At 48.4% G+C, this 9,563-nt stretch overlaps 1 pseudogene; it reads left to right on the top strand.

Moving 5' to 3' along the window:
- Positions 226-2,142, top strand: LOC102180995 (annotated as a pseudogene).

Here is a 9,563-nt window from a genome sequence, read left to right as displayed (position 1 = left end):
TCTAGTTGCAGTGCTTCTCACTGTAGGGCCTTCTCTTATTGCAGCTGGAGCATGGACTCTGGGGCATGCAGGCTTCAGGGGTTGCGGGTGGTGGGCTCAATATTTGTGGTTCCCAGGCTCCAGAGTGCTGGCTCAATAGCTGTGGTACACAGGCTTAGTTGATCGGAGGCATGTCGAATCTTCCCGGACCAGGGATCGAACCTGTGTCTCTTGCATTGGCCAGCAGATTATTTACCACTGAGCCACCAGGGAAGCCCTTGTGTTTTGTTTTGTTTTGTTTTTTTAAGCCATGTTCTGGCCCCTCTCTCTATGAAATCGCCATGACGGGTGGGACCCCGTGCACGTGTCCTGACAGCTGGGGGGCCTGAAGACCCTCACTACTGCTCAGTAGAGCGGGGCTCAGGTCCCTGTGTTCCAGGCACCACCCAGCTTCCATTTCGGCCAAACCAGCTGCACCCCCAAATTGCTCCATAAATTTCCCGCCAGCAAGGTTCCAGCCTTTGAGGTGGATTCTGTATGTTGGAGGGCGTTGTCGCTGCCTCCTATGTGAGCCCAGAGGATATCCTCCCGTGGCCGCAGTACAGCTGGGGCGGTGGGCGGGCTTGGCTGATGGCGGCGACACAGTGTCCCCGGCCGGGACCCGCAGTCCCCCTACTGGGGCGTCATGCATCACGAGGAGGCCACAGAGGAGGAGGGGGTGAGGTGGATTCTGGGGCCGCTGGACGCTGCCTGGATGACTCGGACTCTTCTGGTGCGTGAGTGTGCGACACCGGCTGACATCACCATTGTCAGCAGCCTGTTGGGCTTTATTCACAGGTTCTGGAGCCTTCTTTATGCCAGGCCTTCCCTAATACCAGCTGCTGGTTCCTCACCCACATGAACCAGCCCCAGTTCTGGGCTATCATGAGGGAGTGGAAGCTCTGTGAGAAAATGGCCCAGTTGGATCCTAAACGGTTTGCAGAGAGCCAGCCTAAAAAGCACACCAACTGGAAAGAGAAAGGCTCTTCAGAAGCCAGGCAGAGGCCCCAGGCGAAGCAGAAAGAGGAGAAGAAGGCGGCTGCCCTGCTCCTGAGGGAGGAGCTGGGTGAACGTGGGCAGGTGCTGGTTGCTGAGCTGAAGGCCAAGGATCCCTCTGCTCACCTGCCCGAGAGTACCTTCTTGTTGGATGGATTTAAGCGCGAGTACTCCCATGAGGACATGCTGTCTGTGGTGCTGCTGCATTGGGGAGCACTTTGATCAGGGTGGGATTCCCTGGTGGCTCAGACAGTAAAGCGTCTGCCCGCAATGCAGGAGACCCGGGTTCGATCCCCAGGTCAGGAAGATCCCCTGGAGGAGGAAATGGCAACCCACTCCAGCACTCTTGCCTAGAAAATTCCATGGATGGAGGAGCCTGGTGGGCTACAGTCCATGGGGTCGCAGAGTCAGACAGGACTGAACGACTTCACTTCACCTGATAAGGGTGGCTGGTTGCTGCGGTACTCCGAATACAGCTTCCCAGGCCTCCCTGAGCTGCAGCCTTGTCACTGGACTGTTCCAAGCCATTGGACAAACTGAGGAGGAACGCCTTTGCCAGTGTCTTTCTCTACGGAACCAACCACAGCAGCTCCATTTCTGGAATCTGGGTCTTCCAAGGCTGGCACTTGCCTTTCTGCGGAGCCCAGATCGGCCTGTGGACCACAAGTCACGTGTATGGTGGAGACTGGATATCAGTAATGAGGAGACCCAGATGGTGGTTGGAGAATACTTTTCCTGGGAAGGGGCCTTTCAGCACGTGGGCAAAGCCTTCAATCAAAGCAAGGCCTTCAAGTGAACATCTCTTGCCGTCGCCTAGCTGCTGTACCTGCCCTTCAAGGAGAATGGAGGTCATTAAAGGAAAAAAAAAAAAAACAAGCTGTGTTCTGAATCTAATTAATCTTGTGTACACTTGAGTGCTTGGGGACTTGCAGTATAGATGGAGTGATTCATTCTATAAAGCCGTCCCCAGCTTTCTGGAGTGTCTCTTTCATGCTGAGCGGGGATGGTGGTCTGACCTCCACACATTTTCGTGACATCCCCAGAGACTATGTGGTTATGACACGCTCCTCTGAGAGCCCACTGGAGTTGTTCGTCTTAACCAGAGTCCTAGGGGGAAAGCGGTTTTTGCCTTGGGCACTTTTCCTCGTGAAATGTATCTTTTCATATATATTTAGTCCAGAGCAAAAATTGTTATCTTCTCTACCTGTGATCACAGCTATTAAATAAATAACTAAAGGGAATCTATCTTCAGAAGGTAAAAACTGGGGAGTTCTTTTCCACCAGTGTGACCTCAATAAAACATTGTCATCTTTGTAGACCCATCTTTACTTACCTGCTGCAGCTTTGTAAAGCAAAACGGTCATTGCCACTTCTAGGATGGAAAATGTCCATTTTATTAAAATTCAGAAGGTTAAAAAATGCCCAGATCTGCAAACACTGGTTTTAGTAGTTGGTGTTTTGAAGCACTCCCTTGTTTGTCAGCGCAATACAGTATTGGAGAAGGACAGACAGAGAACTAAATGTTGTGACAAGGTCAAGGTGAATGGAATGGATGTGAGCCTGTCCCCAAGGCCTTGCAGCCTGGGAGGAAGATGAAGCAGATACTCAACAGAGCAGTGGGCTCAAGGCTCAGAGGAGGAAAAAGAAGCGTTACCCTCAGCTTGGGGTCAGGGTGGAATGGCATGGTCTTCCCTTAGCAAGGCTAGATGAGGGGTCAAGGCCACGTCAGATCCAGGACCCACCCAGTGTTCCTCAGTTCTCTAAGAATTAATGCAATCCACTGTTGGTACAAGAGAATTACAAGTTGGAACCTGACTTTGTGAAGATACAATGGCAAAGAGTCTTGATAAGTAGTGGGCACAACCCACAGCTCCATGTATCCAGGATAAAAGACCTAGAAGGGGTCACCCTGCCAGCCTCATTGACTGGCCATTGGAGCCTTCCAGCTGGCCAGCTAGAGTGCCCATGTGAAGTACTCACCCTGCTCCTGGCACTATGGAAAGCATTTTGCATGTATCCTCTCATGAATACGATGGTTAGATAGCATCACCAACTTAATGGACACGAATTTGAGCAAACTTCGGGAGACAGTGGGAGACAGAGGAGTCTGGCATGCTGCAGTCCATGGGGTCACAAAGAGTTGGACATGACTTAGCGACTGAACAAGAAAGCATCCTCTCATATGATCCTTAATCCTAGGAGGCGAGTTCTATAAGTAGTTCCAACAAAAGAATGTGAAAACCATACTTAGGAGTAACTTGTCCAGTTCTACAAAGGTAATAAATAACTGAGCTGGGTACCGAAACTGCTCACCCAGTAAGCTAAGACCACGCTTCATAACTGCCCACTGCAAAGGCATTCTGGATACTCTTTTGAAAGTCCCTTCCAATAAAGCTGTATGCTGGGCAGGTGTATCTTGGGCCTGGGGGTACAGCAGAGAGGTGGAAGGGCACAGTCTTCCAAACACTGCCAGCATCCAGGCCTGAGAACCTGGCCATGTCCTGGTGCCATCTTCTGCCCCAGCGCTCTGCCTGCTTTCTCGCATTTTCTCCTGTTTTCCTTGCCCACCAGCCAGCGCTCCTTCTTTGAGGGACTAATGAGCTTCGGAGCTGGAGTTCCATTGCATCTCAGACTGGCCCCAGTTTCCAGGGCTCTTTCAACCACTTTCCTTGGCAATTAATTTCTAGGACACTCAAATATTTACTCCTCATGTTGGCTCAACTATTTTATAAAGGTGATTTGTTAAATGAATACCAAATTAGATCCAGTTTGGATACCTTTGTAAAGGATCCAAATATGTTCACAAATACACTTTCCTCAGTCCTGTGCTCCGATTCTATAAACCTGCTCCGTGCGTTGAACCACCATTGTACTACTGTGCATGCACACTCAAGTGCGCACGTGTGTACGCGCGCACACACACACACACACACATACACACCCCGTAGCTGCTCCTGTGCATGCTTGGGTGAGTTCCTCTCCTTTCCTCACCTCTTCTGCAGCATCCTCAGTCCACCTATTACTTCTCCAAAAGCTCCGGTGTGCTGACAGTGCGTTTCATTGGGTCTCACCAGCAGATCTCAGCCCTGGAATCAGCCAGGGCTGGGTGAATGTACTGATCTGGGTGGGACCCAGGCTCTGGCACTGCTGAAGGCTCCCCAGGAGATGAGATGGACAACCGGCCTCAGGAGCCTTGGCTGGCCTCCTCATGACTCCGTCTCCTCACTCCTGCCTGCAGGAACAACTTCACCGTCACCGTTTTCTCCTGTCCCACGGCTGACCTGTTGAACCTGTTAGGAAACCCCAATGTAGGATCATGGGTTCTCTAAATCCAGACCATCCTCCAGCTGGGGCCCTGCCCACCTTCCCCAAGGTCCCACATCAGTCGTCTGCTAGAGGGAGACACACCGTCCACCTCCCTGTGAGGAAGTGGTCACTCCAGGGGGACTCAAGTCCTCCGTCTCCACCTGAAGATTTCTCTCATCTCCTCCCACCCCCTCACGCCACGTACCCCTCACCCAGAGGCGCTACCCCTTTCCAGGCGCACCCTCCACCAGCCAAGTGCCAGCCTCGCCTGCTCCTCCTCCATCTTCGGGCATCCTAGTCCATCCATGTCCATTCTCTCCTTTGCCTTGGCCTGCAAGCCCTGCTTTTTCCTATGCTAATACAAATCCTGACAAAGGAAAAAGTGGGGAGGGGACAGGGGCTGGAGGGGGACTCTGAAGACAGAACCAGAGAGGTAGCCATGTGGGAAGGACTCAGATCAGCATCATTGGCCTTGAGGATGGAGGAAGGGGCCACACACTAAGCTTCCGGAAACTGGAAAGGGAGAGGAAACAGATTTTTCCCCTGGGGCTTCCAGAAGGTAGGACAGCCCTGCCCATACCTTGAGTTTTGCCCACTGAGAGCCATTTTGGACTCTGACCTCCAAAACTGTGAAGATAATAAATCTGCATTGTTTTAAGTTAAAAAAAAATATATATATATCCTTCTGCTGACCTTTCCTCCATCAAGCTATCATTCCATCTTTTCCCTGCACACCCAGCCTCACCCTGAGTTGACCCTCTCCACCCAGCTGTCTGCCGGACAGCTTCTTCTGTCTCCCCCAGGCACCTAGAACAGAACCCAGCTGCAACCACACTCGTCACCTTCTCCCCCAACCCAGAGCCTTTGTTCTATCTTGAATAGCTCGATTTATGTGAACAAGGGCTCAATGCTACCTAACTTTACCCAAGAGCAAACCCTGTAACTTCAAACTCCCAATTATAAGGTGGGAAAACAGCAGACCTAATTCCGTCTGCTGAATAAACCCTCACGATTACTCTATTAATTCTTAATTTCACCTATCATTATGCTTTCAGTAAGTCAATGAATAAAACCAAAATAACTGCTTATATCCATAAGTAATCAAAATGTATTTAGTGCTTTAGCAGTTTGTTTTTCTAATTTTCCTTTAATTAGCTGAGAAAGAATTAAAGTCAATTCCTCATCCCTCAGATAAAAAATTAGACTCATCTTTTGCCCTTACACATATCCAACTTTTAATGTACACAGGATATACAAATTCATAATTGTTCTGTAATGTAAAATGTATACAATATTAAACACATTTCTATGACATTTATCTTATCTCCTGATCACAGATAATATAGTTATAATTATGCCCTTTCAAAGTATTTTCGCCTGATCCACACTTAATCGGCATTATTAGCTTGAAATCCTGGCTACTGTGTGCAGGGACTGCAGGATGTTTTTGTCCTCTGATAACCTAGATGAGGTGCATTTTGAGCAAGTATGGGTCTGTTTCTGCTCACCCTTGTAGTCCAATGCCCAAAGAAGGGACTTGAAAAACAGTCACTGAATGATGGATAAACACATAGGATGTTTGGGAATGTCTTATGTGTGTTCACATTGGTATCCATGAGAACGTGGCCCACAGAGAAGGGGGCAACTGAGAGGGGTGGGGACAGAGTCACATTAGAAATGAGCTGGAAATCAGCCCTGATTCTGTTGGCCGACATATCCACCTGAACCATCACCAACTCAGTGGACATGAGCCTGAGCAAACTGCAGGAGATGGTGATGGACAGGGAGGCCTGGTGTGCCACTGTCCACGGGGTCGCAGAGAGTCAGACACGACTGAGCGACTCAACAAAAACAACAGGTCCTGATGGAAGAGGCTGAAGTCTGATGGCGGTATGTCAGCAGAGCCAAATCCTTCCTTTAGAGTTCCAGAATGTCACAGATATTAGGCATTGGGGTTTTGATACAAAATATGCTTTGGAGGAACAATACGATTTCTCTGGCGGGCTTATGTTGAGACTTCCCCATCCTCTTTTGGAACCGCGTGTGATGACATTTGTTGGAGAAGGATTGGACACACCACTCATGGCTGGTAACAGTCACGGAAGCTTAGCGGAAGGTTGTAACAGCAAGGGAATGTTTAAGACAGCTTTGGTGTTTCTCTTTCAGCCTTAAGGAATAGATAGCAATGTGTTCTTGAGCAGAAGAGACTGTTCTGCTATGATCTCGGATAACCCTGTGAACAGCTATATGGCACCTGGGTAATGACTGAGTTGTTCTTTCTTCTGGGAACTAGGGCTGTCTGCTACCGATGATACAGCCTGCCTGGGGCCCAGGCGGAGTAGAAACGATAGTCCTTGTATCCTAACGTTCTGCTCCTATTTGGTGGGAGGTGGGAGACACTCCTGAGCCTATATCCTCCAATTCGGGAACTCGGGGATCTGTTCGATTTTGATGGAGAGAGAGAATGCATTTGAAATTCTCTTGGTTGCTGTGTGCAGAAATCATACACTCCACCTCACGAACTCACCGATTTTATAGAGCCGTCGTCAGGCGAGTGAGTTTCGGTTTTCTTCATTCCCCCATTCATCCAGTGAGTCAGGCTCTGACAGGGGGTTGATTTGTTGTTTAATATTTGGGGGGATTATTTTGGTATAGCCGCAACGTGTTTACTCAAATACTGTGTGTTAAATGAGATGTTTTCATTTGTTTTGATAGGTACTTATAAAGGCAACGTACCGCATTTCACACTTACACAGCCCTTCCGAGTTCACAGCGCGGCACCCGGATTCCTGCAAAACCTCCCCTGTTTGGGACGCACCAGCCTTCGTTTCACCCCGAGAAGAGCAAGGTCTGTGCAGTGCTGTCAAGCCCCAGAGCCCAGAGCTGAGCTGAAGGGGTCTTCCCCAGTCACTGGGACCAAAGATAGTGGGTGGCAGCAAAGAGCTCAGAGGAGGAAATTTTTTCTTCTTGCTTGTTTTATGGTTCTTAGGGTGTTACCATAACAGCATGAATTCCTCCCTGAACTCAGCAGAACATATGGGAAAACCTATACTTAGCTTATCATTTCAAACCCTTCCTCCCCCACACCCTTCTTCCCCTCCAGGAGGCCTCAATATGGTACCAGTTCTGTAGGTAAAATAAAAAATGCTGAATTGAGTGAAGTGGTCGCTCTTCCAGACTCATGGGCGAGCAGTGATGTGTCCTGAGCTTTGACTGGAGTTACAATTGAGCACTAACCTGCAAAGACAAAATTGTTCTCACAGGGGTTGTTGTATTACACACAGAAGGGGAAACACAGCCACCACATCGGACTCAAGGGTGGAGCCACCAGAACAGATATGACTGTGGCCAAAAATGGCCAGAAAATATGCAACACAAAGAGAGGACACAGAGAAATCCTTACAATTGGTCATAAATGTCAAAACAGACCACACGAGAAGGTGCTTCTCTGCTGAAAAACAGACAGTGTTTATGAGTTGATCTCATACAGGAAATCATCACACTGCTCTTTTAAACCATCGAGTCTAAGGGTCTGTAGATCAGATTTTTACAAGTATCAGTTAGGATGTCAGATCGTTATGCTCGTGCCCTCAACACTCACAGTAAGTAACTGAAGCTTCCTGGTTTGGGTCTCGAATGGATACAAGGCAGCATCACTCCAAACATTATTGAATTCTAAGCCATCAGCTGTTCTTTTAGTGTCTAAGTCATTTCTAGGATGGCACAAGTCCAAGTCTAATTCATTAAAACAGAAGAAATCTATAAACACCTGCATGTAATTGATTAGTAAGTTGGGGTTTCTTTAACTGGTTGTTTATTCCTCTGTTAAAAACAACACACTAAAGCAAAGAACCAACAATGGCACGTCATTGACATTTTGCCAAATTATTAGACTTATTTTTGTAAAGTGGGTTGTTTTACTTGGGATGTCAGCTTCAGAGCCCCTAAAACCTACCCTCTGTGTAAGTGCTGTACTCTTTTGATCTTGTTCATTGGACTGAGAATTGTGAGGGCCTTGGACAGCGTTGCTTTTTACATAGAAATCAACTGAGTGAAAAAAGACGGGTTTTAAGGGCAAATTATCTAATTTGTGTTTCTGGAGATGTTAAATACACTCTTCACTCCCAAAGAGTAGAGGCTGATCTTCCCCCATTCTGATGTCCCTGCTTCACAGAATTGCTGATAATTTTTAAATTTCATCACCAGTACATTGAATGTGGTGGGGTGGGGGTTGCTTTTCTTTTTCTCAATTTTTAATTGGAATGTAATTGCTTTACAATGTCATGTTAGTTTCTGTTGTACAGCAGGGGATATGCGTCCACGCGTCCCCTCCCTCTTGAGCCTCCCGCCCCTCTGGTCGTCACAGGGCGCCAGGCTGGGCTCCCTGTGTTATGCAGCAGCTCCCCACTAGCTGTGTTTCACACATGGTAGTGTATATGTGTCAGTGTTATTCCCTCAATTCGTCCTCTGCCCTGAGCTTGAGAGTCCGGGGCAGTGCAATCTCCGAGAGGCTTGCAGGCACTCGCTTATTTTGATTATCTGCATCCAGGACCCAAGAAATAGGACTGGACACCAGAAGCCGCTCAGGTGTCATAAAATCCGCCTGTAAACAGAATCTGGCGTTCAACCAAACAAAAACAAGGCATCTCTTCGAAAGTGGGGACAAGAGAGATCACCCACTTTCCCTCAAAACAGGAACAGTAAGTGGGAATACCCATGATCACTAGTTCAAGATATATAAAATGTTCCTGGATAGTCTCTCTATTTTAGTGTGTCGTTTTAAATTTTTAATTTTTTTTCTGTTTGGCCACTGGGCTTCCCAGGTGGCACGAATGGTAAAGAACCCACCCGTCAATGCAGGACACGTGAGAGATTTGGGTTCGATCCCTGGCTCGGGAAGATCCCCTGGAGAAGGAAATGGCAACCCACTGCAGTATTCTGGCCTGAGAATCCCATGGACAGAGGAGCCTGGCGGGCTACAGACCATGGGGTCGCAAAGAGTCGGACACGCCTGAAGCGACAGCACATTTGGCCACTAAGTCGTGTCTGACTTGGCTGTCCATAGGATTTTCCAGGCAAGAGTACTGGAGTGGGTTACTATTTCCTTCTCCAGGAGATCTTCCTGATGCCAGGAATCTTTTCAACCCAGATATTGAACCTGCGGCTCCTGCCACGGCTCCTGCATTGCCGGCCGGTTCTTTACCACTGAGCCACTGGGGAGGCCCTATCAGTGAATTCTACCA

The sequence above is a fragment of the Capra hircus genome, chromosome 26 (genome assembly GCF_001704415.2).
Source record: "Capra hircus breed San Clemente chromosome 26, ASM170441v1, whole genome shotgun sequence".
NCBI lineage: Eukaryota > Metazoa > Chordata > Mammalia > Artiodactyla > Bovidae > Capra > Capra hircus.
This window is presented reverse-complemented; position numbering and strand designations above follow the sequence as displayed.